Genomic DNA, 14010 nt, shown 5'->3' with positions numbered 1-14010 from the left:
TTTAACAAATAAAAATGTTAAGACGAAGTATATTTACCGGTTAAAAGATGTTTATATTTTACTTGAAATTTGACTGCAATCAAATTGTTGGAGATGGATTTATTGTTCAACTACAATAAAATTGTTAGAGATGGATTTATTGTTCAACTGCAATCAAATTGTTGGAGACGGATTTATTGTTCGAGACCAGATGGCCCTTTTTCTAAGATTTTGATATATGAATTTTCTAAGTTCTATGAGATTAGAAACAATGTGCCATGTTTAAAGGTAAGAATTAAGTTTGAATATCTTAAAGGATGTTTATATTTTACTTGAAATTTGACTGCAATCAAATTTTTGGAGATGGATTTATTGTTCGAGACCAGAACGCCCTTTTTCTAAGAATTTGATATATGAATTTTCTAAGTTCTATGAGATTAGATACAATGTGCCATGTTTAAAGGTAATAATTATACTGGTAGACAAAGTTCTTTGCATTGAAATTACCAAGTATAAATTATGTTTACTGATGTGCAGGGACTGGAGGCAGAAGATGAAAACTCATGTTTAAGAGAATATCAGAAAAGAAAGCAAGAAGATATTGTCTTGAAAGCTGGATCATCTTCAATAAAGAAGAAAATGCCTAGAGTGCAAGAGAAGAAAATATTGAAGAACAAAAATATCAGAGAAACAATACAATCTGAACAAGTTGAATTGAATGATGAACATTTAATGCTTCTGTATCCATCCCTGGAGGAACTTATTGGGTTTGGAGTTCCTGGATACCCTGGGCCTATGGAACATTGTCCAAAGGAGATCAAGGCATCTATGCATGGGCCTCCATTCTTCTACTACGAACATGTGGCCATGGCACCAAAAGATGTTTGGGAGACAATAACTCGTCATTTTGGTGGCATAGGGCTAGAGTTTGTTGACTCGAAATCTTTTTCAGTTTGTATGAGGCCAAGAGGCTATGTTCACAACCTTCCTATAGATGGGCAGTCTCGAGTCCTGCCTCTGCCTCCTATGACAATCCATGAAGCATTGCCTCACACAAAAAAGTTTGGCCTCCTTGGGATAATAGAGAAAAACTGAATTTCATGTGCCCAGGATGAGTCAGTGATGTCCTATGCCAAGCTCTCAGGTCTATTTTGACAACCTTAGAAGGAAACCCAACATTACACAAGCAATCACATATACTTGAAAGAGCAATCAAATAAGAAAGAGAAATCAAGAAAGAGCATTGATCTCAATCAATTTCATGTAACAAAAGATCTTTTGGAAAGGCCATACACCCAGTTCCATTGTTCTGAAAGCGGAGTCGAACCTAAGTGAGACTCTCAAAATCCAAGTACAAATGATTCTTGTTTTCGGCAACACAAATCTGAAACCCAACACAGAAATGAAACCTAAATGGAACATTATAAACTAATTATGGATTTGATTCTATTTATTCAATGCGAGGACATCTATATGGATAGAAATATCATATGTGAAAACATATATATGTGCTTTCAACCTGTTTATAGACTAGTACGAATTTACTATACACCTCTTTCTTCGTATCACTGATTATAAGAACACAAATTCATCATAGAGCTAAAGATAACATGGTAATCATAGTAACATAATACGGCTTAATACTGGTTTATAAACCTGAACCTAACTGTAAAACCCACAATTTCTTATTTCCGGAAACACAAATCTAAAACCCAACACAAAAATGAAACCTCAATGGAACCTGACTATAAAACCCAATACAAATATAAAACCCAAAAGCGTCTATAGTAAATCTAAGGAGAGGAAGGAAGGTCTAAATTCTCCCTTGCCTCATTCAAGAGTGGTAGAGTTTGCCTAGTTGATAAGTAGAAATTGTTCCTACCTGATAAAAGAGGAGAAGAGAAAGGTATAAATCACAATGAAAGGAGAATAATGGTGACAAATTCAAAGGTGTTTAGCAGTTCCAAACCTAATTTCAAAAACAAAATTTCGTAGGCCCATCACCCTCGGCCATCCAGTGCATACATTCCTCCAATCCTGGCCCCTTTGTCCTTAAAATATTCAAAGCCCTATATACGCGATTCCAACTCACTAACTTCCTGCTTACAAAACTCATGAAAGGGGGCTCCAATCTTTGTTGAGCAACATGAAGGCAATTTTGGACTTTGTTTTCATTACCCTCCCAAAACTTGAACCTGATTGTAAAACCCACAACCCAAAACCCAAAACCCACGACCCAAAACCCAAAAGCCAACAAACTGAAAATCCATAAATTAGCCAAAACCTACAAAACCCACATAGGTGAAGGTGTTTAAAAACACATACAAAAGCTTAGTACATAAGCATAACAAAGGCACAATATTCCAATGGAGGCTAAATGTGTTAAAAAACACAGTATTCAGGCTGGTAGGACAGTGTCCTACCTTCTATGTCCAGTTGATGTTTTTTCTCCATGCCAGAAAGCCATAGGAACCCCAGATGCTCCAAAAACAGTAGCTTAGACTGCAACAACTTGCAAGACAGCATCAAAATGGTTAGATATCCCCAAAAATGCAGATAAAATGTGAAATTGAAGCTCATAAATTGAACTACAAACCTGAAAAATTCGTTCGGAGCGCGAAATAGCCATGTCCAACACCGAGTCGAGCTAAATTCACCATAGGGATAAATGCAGACGAATAACGAGCCCATTCGACTAGACGGGGAAGAAACACCAGGGGAAAAAACAAGACAAAACGCACGAAAACAACTGAAAAACCTCCAACATGACCATCTATGCTAGTCCATAAACCACCATCCGCATCACCAAAGCCACTACCCGCATCACCGATGATCGTAATGGCAATGACCACCATTAGAGCAGCTGCGCTCAACTAACCGGCAGAGCGAACAGATCCCAAACAGAAATGAATGCAGCAATGAACAAGACGCATGGTACTCACGCGTTAAAAACCTTAAACCCTGCCTCCACCTACCGAACCGGTACTCATATGCTGTTAACAAGTCACTGCATGCAGCCCCCACGTGTCGTACGAAGGGTGAGGTGCTAGCGTGGCAGGAGGGCCGGTTGACGTGGACCCATTCAACCACTGGTGGCTCTCCTCTAGAGCATGGGATATTGTTTTATCATATAGCTTCTCTCTTATTTATTATCCCTACCGTGGTAGTGGATATACGCAACCAAAATTACATTGACTTCGAATTACTTACCAGGTTGACTAAAAATTAACGTGTTATTCTTAAAGTAAACATTAGTAAAACAATATCAAATATTTTTTAAAAATATTTTATTATATTTATCATGGATTTCATTGGTTGGAGGCTCGTTGTTCTTATTATGTAATCATACTAGTTTGTATTTCTACTTGTCGGGTGATGGACTTGTCGTATAATCCAACCTGCATACAGATTCATGGAAGATATGAACGTACAAAGATTTTACTTTGCAGCCATTTTTGAAATAAAATTTTATATTTTTGATGGTGTTGGCTTAAAATGTTTTGTACATCAGATTTAAGCTATCACATCTTCGCATTGTTAGCTATCACATCTTCTCATTCTCCATAATATCCAGGCCTCTTTGTCCAAAATATTGGATTGCAGTTTACACTCACCGTCAAGCTGCTTTATGCCCTAGCGGGGGCGGTGTGCTCAAGGGGCAAGGGACCCCAGGATGCTTTTACCTTTGATTGAAAACACTTTGATATATGGTTTTACAGCAGATGGGGGAACAACCTACCTCATGCACCCACCAAAATGAACCTACATGGCGATAGGTTATTAGGAACTAAGGCGACCCAATCCATATTTATAAACAAAACTTCCTTAGAACGCATGGCACACAATTACTCATTGGAACCCACAAAGTAATGCCACAAACACGAATATTGGCATTTTCAAACGTTTTTCACTTTTTCTTTAACAATGCTTGCTTGTGGACGTCCAATTTCAACAATTAACGTAAGGCAAGTTAAGAAGGTGAATAAAGAAGGAAAAAAAGATTGATTATGTCACTGGATCCGTGCATTAATAAATATGGTTAACTTGAATTGTTTTTCTTTTAATTAATACAATATATTCCATGTTTTGAGAATTTATATTAAAATCACAAGTAGATAAGAAACAAATTTAAATAATTTTCTTTCTTTAAAATATTAAGAATATAAAATTATTTTTGAAATCTTAATTTTTTATCTTGGACTTCTCTGTATACTAAAGTTTGGTGCATATCACTCTAGTCTTTATAACCATTTTGTTTTTGTCATTTTCCTCCTAGAGAATAGGTTTTCTTGGAGTTTTTAAAAAGATTTTTCTCTTGGGATTTTAGATAGGCTTTATTGAATTTTCGTAATGGGTAAAAGGCACTTCTATTTTATTTTTTGATACGAGGTTAAGGGAAATTAATGCTACAAAGTAACTATAGATTTTTTAAAGTGCATTTTAACTATTTTATGTTTTTATTTTTGGTTTTATGTTGTTATGAATTCAATTTGATAATATTATTCATAAATGATTTTTAATTTCCGTATCTTTAGAATTTGAAATGTTTGTATGGAAGGGAGTGAGTGTTAACGTAGTGCAATTTTAAGTCATAAATTTGATAATATATATATTATAAGGTTTTAATTGGTGATTTCAAAGTGGTTTTATACACTTACTGAAGAAAATTATGTGATACAATTGTTATGAAAATATCTATGTTTTCTAGTTTATAACTAAATATTAAACATCTATTTGATTTACAACTAGGTTGTAATCTTAAAATTAAAATATTATTATATTTTATTTTATTTTGTGCATTAAATAATTTTTCTATTTTATTTTTTTAATTATTATTTTCAATGAATAAAAATATCTTTTTAATTTTTAGTGAATAAAAATATATTTCCACATTATAATTCACAAAAATACTATAAATAGAAATATTTATTTTAATAACTAATTTTTTTTTTATAAAACAATTATACTTTTAAATTTAAAAAGCTGTTAAAAACATTATTCTAACAATTATAATATATATTATTAATGTAGAGAGTAAAAAACTTAACAAATCAAAAAAAATTACTACATAAAAGAAAATTAACTACAATTAAAATCATATATATATATATATATATATATATATATATATATATATATTTATTTATTTATTTATTTTTAAGTGGTTAATATTTATTAAACATTATTTATTTATTTTTTAATGGTTTCATGTAAAAATGAATCAAATAAATTTGGTTTTCTTTGCTACTCTTTCATTTATTTAATTTAAATTGGCTATATCTAAACTAACCAGCTATGCTGCCTTGTTGTCAATAGAATGCAATGGTGAATGGTGAATGAGTGTACTATCACGACAATTAAGAACTATGTACAGTTAATTTTTAAAGTCGTAGTCTAATAATTATGTTTTTTGTCCAGAAAGTTATGGAAATTCTAGCCATATTTTGAAAAAATCCAGCAGGGATTTTTGTAAATCCAAGTAAAAGTTGTCAAACTTCATAATTTTAGGTGCCCTAGAGGTTTTTGATGGTGTTGAATCCATTTCCACCTTCAAAAACATGAGTCAAACACTACATCTACAAGATTTTTCAATTTTTTTTCTCGGATTCTGACCATTTGGCTGTCCGGGAAATTCTTCTATCTCCATAGACGACTCTATTTTTAAAGGCAACAAATATATAGTTTGCTAATGGCTGTTAAATGAGCGGGTGTTGTATATGCCCACCATTGGATAAATGGCCTGCCAAAATCCAACGATATGTAAATACATTCCCCTCTTATTTAATGCCCATTGGCAAGCTACTTATTTTCAGTGATTCTTAAAGCCCATGCACTAAACTATGTACTAGGAAATTCTTAAAGCCCATGCACTAAGCGAATCATTGGGTGATGGCTTAGTCCATGGTATCATGAGATTACACCAAAAGAGTATGGACATACATTAGCAGGCTTACTGCATGGTACCATGCATGTTACACCATCACCATTCATTTTGTGATCAGGTCCATTTCTCTAACATCGGCGGGAAACACCACTCTGATTTAACTATTTTGACGAAGTCAATGAAGTTTTAATTGATGTAAATTGGTTGTTGGTGGAACATGCATTGAATTCCAGCTTATATCGCATTTCAAACTTGGCTAGTGGCGCAGGATATTTTAAAAATTGAAATGAAATGGGGAGGATGTGTAAGACAATCAAACTAGAAACCAAATAAACTATATATTATTTATCTCAATCAATGATGTACAATGTGTAAATATTAATACATCCAGGAAATAGTTGAATTACTTTCTGGGTGTTCTTGGACTCCAATAACTACTCAAACTAACCCAAGCTTAATCCCGAGGATTCGATGTCTAACATTCCCCCCTTAATCCAAAGGGATGTACCAAAATCCAAGAATGAGAGCTCAAAATGCAAAAATACATCTTAGCCAAAATTTGAATGCCTCTCAAGAACTCAAGGTCTCAACTAACACCAACTCTAGAACCTTCATCGCAATTCTCAAAACAACCAAAAATGTGGTTTTAAGGTGACCACAAACTTTGCAACTATCATAACAGTTCCTCAAACCATTCAAAATATGGAAGTTCTTGTTCACAAACAAATCAATCAACTAAACTTTGACTCAGGCTCGCTTGACATCTCTAACAAACTTGACGTCTCGAGCTTGAACCTGTAGCAGACCATCAATAGGATGAGCACCCGGGATTTCAAATACTCGCCAAGCTGGCACTAGGTCTGGATGCAAGGGGGCAATAGTTCTTGTGGGTGTTACGGCCACCCGAATGAATACAATGAGGAGTCCCATGACGAAGGCTAGATCAATTACGAGCGACACCACGAGGTTTAGAATGTCCTACCTAACATGATCTCTAATGTTGCTACTTTTCATTTTGCTTGCGCCATTAAATCAATGAATGAATGCCAGTGTAATATTGACTCCACTAACCCTATGATAAGGAATGTTATGGAATAGATCAAATTAGGTTTATTCGAGAAAAGAAAATCTTAGTGATAATCTGAGTGATAAACAATTCAGAACCTCCTGTAAAATCACATACCTACTTGGGTAGAGGTGCAAAGTTCAAATTTCTTGGAACCCTCTACTATGGTAGAGATCAAACAAAAACCATTATTTATCCAAATGTAATTGCTACCGACTGCACCATCACATACTGCCATACTGTGCATAGTCCTGCATATGAGGGAAGGTATTTCGCAATATGGTATGTGGAACCATGAGGCTGCTATGAGCCAAATGCATCATTAACATATACATCAGCTAGGGCAAAGAGCTGAATTACAAATCTGTTAAGCTTCTCTCCTTTGTCTTCCTCCCCCTGTTTCATGGAAGAGCTAAAACTATTATCAAGAAAAGATGATTGGCTATAGAAGTTATAAAGGAAATGACTATATTCAATCATATTCAGTTGATCCTTTGTCTTCCTCTCATGTTTCATGGAAGAGCTAAAATTATTATCAGCAAGAGATATTTGGCTTCAGAAGTTATAAAGGAAATGGCTATATTCAATCATATTCAGCTAATCTTTGATACCAGACACATTGGTTTGCTTAATAGAGCTAGATGAAACATAGAGGTCCACTCAATATAAGTTTCAAGGCTCCCAAGTTCCTGTTCCTCCAAGGTACATCATATGTCCCAGATTTTTGAAGAGTTTGTTTTCAGGAGACCATTTATTAGTAAAACCTAGAATGCCAGTCATATGAGTAAACAACGCATTGAATAAAAATAGTGGACTGGGGACATTGAAAATGGACACTAGAAGAAATCCAACTAAGACTAGGTCTAATGCTCCTGTACATTTGGAAGCTCAAGTATATGCAGATACAAATACACATTAGCTATAGCATGAATCTAAAAGACAATTCTATAGAGCTTTACTCCTGTCTTCATTACCATGTTTCATGTAAGGGCAAAGAATTTCCCATTCTTAATTCACTTTCAGGAAGATGTATTCAACTTGTAAATTATAAAGAGATGCCTATATTCAATCATTAAGTCTAGGTAGCTGGTCAATGCTACCAACCCCGTTATATTTTTTAATACAAGGGTAGACAAAACCTAGATGTCAACTCAATGTAAGTAATTGAGGTCTCAGGTGTCTGTTCATAAAGGCTTTGGGTCCTAGATCACAAGTCCCAGACTTTTAAAGAATTTGTCTTCCTGTGACCAGACATAATCAAGTTCAGATCACCTTACAGTTCATTACACCCAGATAAGCCAGGTACATTCTGCTACCTGGCATGCATAACAGTACATGGAATCTAAACATACATTGGCTAAATATAATTATAAATATAATTAAGAGTGGTTAAGAGTCACCTGATAAATGAAGACAGTCTTTATGAGTTAGAATATTCCAACTCATTATATCTTGATTGTTATGAGAACATGAAGGCTTAGTGCCTGGAATCAAGAAGGCTAAATACTACAAGCCTGGACCTTTGGGCCGATTACAGTGAGTAATTTGGACCAAGCAGTGACTGGTATATCATGCCATAATAGATGCACTAAATTGAGGATTGCAACAATGAACTAGAAGGGCTCTCATTTATTGAATTGCTTTGATATACATGTCCAGGTAACAGTGATGATGACTAATGTAATAAAAGAATCAATTGTGTGGATTGGAATGTGTGAAAGGTTGCCCATAAGATAACTGAAGGATTGGAAAAATGGCAGCTGGTGTAACATGCCAGGATACATGTAATGCCTTAATGGTTTCTAGTTGAACATGTTGGAACCACATGCGAGATCCATAGGAACTCTTGGCTTATGGATTTGGTTATGGAATACTTAAAAGTGACCATAACAGGTATAGGAAACATGAAACAGACAAGCATATTATGAATGATCCTAATAATCATATGTAATCTAATTGCAACAAATAGATGATGGTGAAGAGCTGTGGTGCTCAAGAAGTAGGGTAAGAAGAGGTATGTAAATAGCAATCTACAAGAAGATACATCCTTAAGCATAAAAGGAGGGTGTGAGCCATAGACCCTCACGATGAATGTAAGGCAGCCCAAGGCATCCTAATCAGCATAGCCTACACACGTAAATATCAAAAGATGAACAACAACTCGAGAACTGTAAGAATATCCTAATACCTGTACGATATCAATAGTAATATCTACACTTCTCTAAATAAAAAATAGAAAATGGGAGATAGTGACTAGTTATCGATGCATTGTCAAATTGTAATTAGCATAATTATGTATAGAAAAGGAAATGAGGGATTAACACCGCATGTCTTGTTCCATAATAGTGAACATTCGTCAATCGTGGCACAATTATATCATTTTCAGCAATTTTTGGATGCTCAGCAATGGGATATAAAGGTTCACCATGCTTTATTAAAATTTAATAAAAACAAACAGATTAAATATTAAAGGTACATAAGACTTTGCCTCAGTTCAACTAGGCAAAGTGTAGTGGACTGTAAAGTTCTCGTCTGATTGGCAAGAAGAATGGATTCAAGATGGTGTTTGGTTCTGTTTCTTGTGTCTTTCTGCAAATGTGCAAAAGCTGCCCAGTATATTCTGTACAAGGACCCATCTCATCCCATCTCTACTTGTGTGGACGACTTGTTGGCATGGATGACTCTAGAAGAGAAGATCGGACAGATGGCCCAAACTGAAAGATCAATTTCCACTCCAAATGTTATGACAAATTACTATATTGATAGCAAACGCACATTGTTTCTTTCATCTCAAAACTCTTTATTTTCTTTCTTTCCATACTATATGCAAATCTAGGGATACAAGTCTAAAATTTAGGATAACAACTGAAACGGTTAAGATGGTCTATTGTTTATGGTTCGATGATACTGTTGTAATGCAGGGAGTGTGCTGAGCGGAGGATGCAGTGCCCCTGCACCTCAAGCATCTCCGACCACATGGATGAACATGGTAGATGGTCTCCAGAAGGGTGCCATGGCCACTAGGCTTCAAATTCCTATGATATATGGGATTGATGTTGTTCATGGCCACAACAATGTGTATGGGGCTACCATCTTCCCTCACAATATTGCGCTTGGAGCTACCAGGCAAGTACAGTATCAACTCCATTTTTTGTTCATAGCATTTCCTTGCAACTAGAAAATATCATGGCTAATAATTTAAACAAATGAGTAGGTTGAGTGGTCGGTTATATTTCATGAAAGCCCTTAATCTCTAGAAAATACTAGAGAGTCTGGGCCTATATCTGTAGGCATTTTTTTCATCATAAGTAGTATTATGATTTGGAAAGTGCCAAGGGCCACTCTGATTGCAATGGGAAAAATGTAGGAGGCAACAATTTGAAAAGTAACTAGGGTAATTTGGATGATTATGGGAAAAATGTTGATGCTTAATAACATAATCTGGGTGAAAATGTTGATGCTTAATAACATAATCAGGGTGAAAATGTTGATGCTTAATATATCATGGCAACTCTGACTTTTGAGTACCACATTCAAAATCAAAATCTTTTAAAAAGTCTGGCTAACAATCCGTTCCGAGATTTTATTGATACAGGGATCCCAATCTGGTTAAAAGAATTGGAGCAACCACAGTTTTGGAAGTTCAATCTACTAGCATTTAGTACACCTTTTCTCCTTGTGTTGCTGTAAGACTCTGGCACGGATGTGCATGATGGAAGTATATTAAAAAATGAGAGTCAAGTTTTCACTTCTGAGAATGTCTTGTTTGATGAGAGCAGGTTTGCAGAGATCCTCGATGGGGGCACTGCTATGAGAGCTACAACGAGCATCCAACAATAGTCAAGGCCATGACAGAGATTATCTTTGGCCTCCAGGAGGCTGCTAAAGAACTCACTGGAAACCACCGAGTATTTGGCATGTAGATTCCACCAATATTTTGACTCTTAAGGTCATGGATCAGCGAGTTGATGGAGGTGTCAATATCCAGAATTCCATTTTTCTCCATTGTACTGAAGCAGGGAACTGCAAATTTGATGTGGAGCTTCCGTTGCAAATAGGCAACAACAACATCCACAGATTCATCCTAGAGTGTAGTGATAGTTTTTGTCTTCTTGTCATAAGGGCGTCCAATGTGGGTCATGATAATGGGCCTGCACATTCCAGTTTTAGGTCAAATGAGCTCATCACTACAACCTAGGCACAATAAACACAAGATTAAGGGCTGCACCATCACATACTGCCATACTGTGCATAGTCCTGCATATGAGGGAAGGTATTTCGCAATATGGTATGTGGAACCATGAGGCTGCTATGAGCCAAATGCATCATTAACATATACATTAGCTAGGGTAGAGAGCTGAATTACAAATCTGTTAAGCTTCTCTCCTTTGTCTTCCTCCCCCTGTTTCATGGAAGAGCTAAAACTATTATCAAGAAAAGATGATTGGCTACAAAAGTTATAAAGGAAATGACTATATTCAATCATATTCAGCCGATCCTTTGTCTTCCTCTCATGTTTCATGGAAGAGCTAAAATTATTATCAGCAAGAGATATTTGGCTTCAGAAGTTATAAAGGAAATGGCTATATTCAATCATATTCAGCTGATCTTTGATACCAGACACATTGGTTTGCTTAATAGAGCTAGATGAAACATAGAGGTCCACTCAATATAAGTTTCAAGGCCCCCAGGTTCTTGTTCCTCCAAGGTACATCATATGCCCTAGATTTTTGAAGAATTTGTTTTCAGGAGACCAGCTATTAGTAAAACCCAGAACGCCAATCATATGAGTAAACAACGCATTGAATAAAAATAGTGGATTGGGCACATTGAAAATGGACACTAGAAGAAATCCAACTAAGACTAGGTCTAATTCTCCTAGACATTTGGAAGCTCAAGTATATGCACACACAGATACACATTAGCTATAACATGAATCTGAAAGACAATTCTATAGAGCTTTACTCTTGTCTTCATTACCATGTTTCATGTAAGGGCATAAAATTTCCATTCTTAATTCACTTTCAGGAAGATGTATTCAACTTGTAAATTATAAAGAGATGCCTATATTCAATCATTAAGTCTAGGTAGCTGGTCAATGCTACCAACCCCATTATATTTTTTAATACAAGGGTAGACAAAACCTAGATGTCAAATGAATGTAAGTAATTGAGGTCTCAGGTGTCTGTTCATAAAGGCTTTGGGTCTTAGATCACAAGTCCCAGACTTTTAAAGAATTTATCTTTCTGTGACCAGACATAATCAGGTTTAGATCACCATACAGTTTGATATGAAAATGGGGCACTTAGGCTTCTTGTCCAACTTACAAGAACCTCTCCAACTTTCAAAGCTTAAATATTCTCAAGTCTTATTGATTAACCATTGCGAAATTAAGAAATGCTTGAAACTATAGGTGTAGGCTGATATTTGTTTTTAACTATTCAGGTGTTGTAAATTAATGTGCTAAAACTGATCTATAGGCACATACAACAGTAAATAATGCAGCAGTAAAAGAAAACACATAAGACAACAATTTAATTAGGAGTTCACCCACAATTCTTGGGCTACATCTCTGTGAGCTCTAGTCAACTCAACTAGGCTCTCTGGGATTATGGTATAAGTCTTTTTTACAAGCTCTTGGCTTAGCTCCTGCTATTTTACATAGAAACAGTGGGTTCAGACACCATGTTATTCCCTGGCTCTTGAAGCTCTAGCTCTTGGCTCTTGGTTTTGGCTCTTTGGCTCTGACTTTGGCTCTTCGGCTCTGGCTCTGGCTCTGGCTCTTCGGCTCTGGCTTCTTTCTGCCCTCTATCAGTTTACAGCCCTCTTGGCTTTTCACTTGACTTCCAAGTGACTCCCTTGGCTGCCTTTTTGCTTCTGTGCTACCTCCTTCACCTTAGCTTCCTGCTTTGGCTTCACTTTCAGCAAAAAAACCCAACAACAACCTCAGCAACCCACCTACTTTTTTCTCTGTCGTTCTGTGGCTTTTAAGCCAAATCAGCGTTGCCTGTTCATTTTCCCTTTCGGGCTCTCTGTCTTCCAGCCTTTGTTCCGCTCAAATCCCTTCTTTGAGCGTTAGCAATCATTGCTAAATGCCCTCAAGGATGGTGGCCACCTATTCTGTAATGGAAGGGGCCATTGGGCCTTTGAAATCCCCAAATTTTTGGCATTCTCGGCTTACACAGGAAAATACACTAACACAGGAAAAACCTGCTAAATCACTGTTCATCGGACTTCAAAAGTCATTAATCCCGCTTTATAACATTATCGGGTCCGCCCTCGATCGTTGTCGCAAGTCGCAATTGCCCATTCCATGGCTTTCCCTTTGTATTTATAAAAATACATTAAAACATTAAAAATTCGGAAAATGACCTTATGGCGGATTTTAAAATAAGATGCATTTTCATTTTGTAACCCTTTCGAGTCCAGTTTCATCGGATCGACACATTCCTTCACTTTTTGTTTATTAAACGAAATATGCGAAATACACATAAAACTGCCTTTTTAACGGACTTCGAAATATATCAAATGTTGTTTATCACCTCGTCGGGTCCTTGTATATATATATATATATATATATATATATATATATAAATATATATATTGCCGTGCCGTTGCATAACTCCGATGCGATATTGCGATGCGACTTGTCGCAATCACACATCTCACATACCCCGGCCGTTTAATGTGCGCTCCACTGTACCGCTGATTGTGATATTGTGATCACACAAATCATATAACATGTTCCAATATCCGCTGACTGCCACCGACGATTGCAATTTTCCAATTGGATCTGGACCGTTGATCAGCCAAATCCGACGGCTCCTGTTCATTGCTCTGTTGACCGCCGATAGGCCCATTATTCACTGTTTTCTCTATGGTTTTGCCTTTCGATAGTGTAATCCGATAAGTCTAAAAATTATCCTTTTGTGATGGATTCTTGGATTTTTAGAAGACTTGAAGGTTTAGAGGGTTTTTAAAATTCCTTTTTAGGGGATTTTGCTCCTTTTTCCAAAGGATAGAGGCAGTTTCACTTTATGATAACTTCTGCATCCCAAGTCATTTTTTGCCCATTCAAGTT

General features: G+C 36.1%; 1 pseudogene; it reads left to right on the top strand.

Annotated features, from left to right (window-relative positions):
- Positions 1–498: 498 nt before the first annotated feature.
- On the top strand, positions 499–1199 carry LOC149139451 (DNA (cytosine-5)-methyltransferase DRM1-like; annotated as a pseudogene).
- The last annotated feature ends 12811 nt before the right edge of the window (positions 1200–14010 follow it).

This window comes from Pinus tabuliformis, chromosome X (genome assembly GCF_031772625.1).
Source record: "Pinus tabuliformis cultivar Carrire ecotype Pingquan chromosome X, CPIR1, whole genome shotgun sequence".
NCBI lineage: Eukaryota > Viridiplantae > Streptophyta > Pinopsida > Pinales > Pinaceae > Pinus > Pinus tabuliformis.
This window is presented reverse-complemented; position numbering and strand designations above follow the sequence as displayed.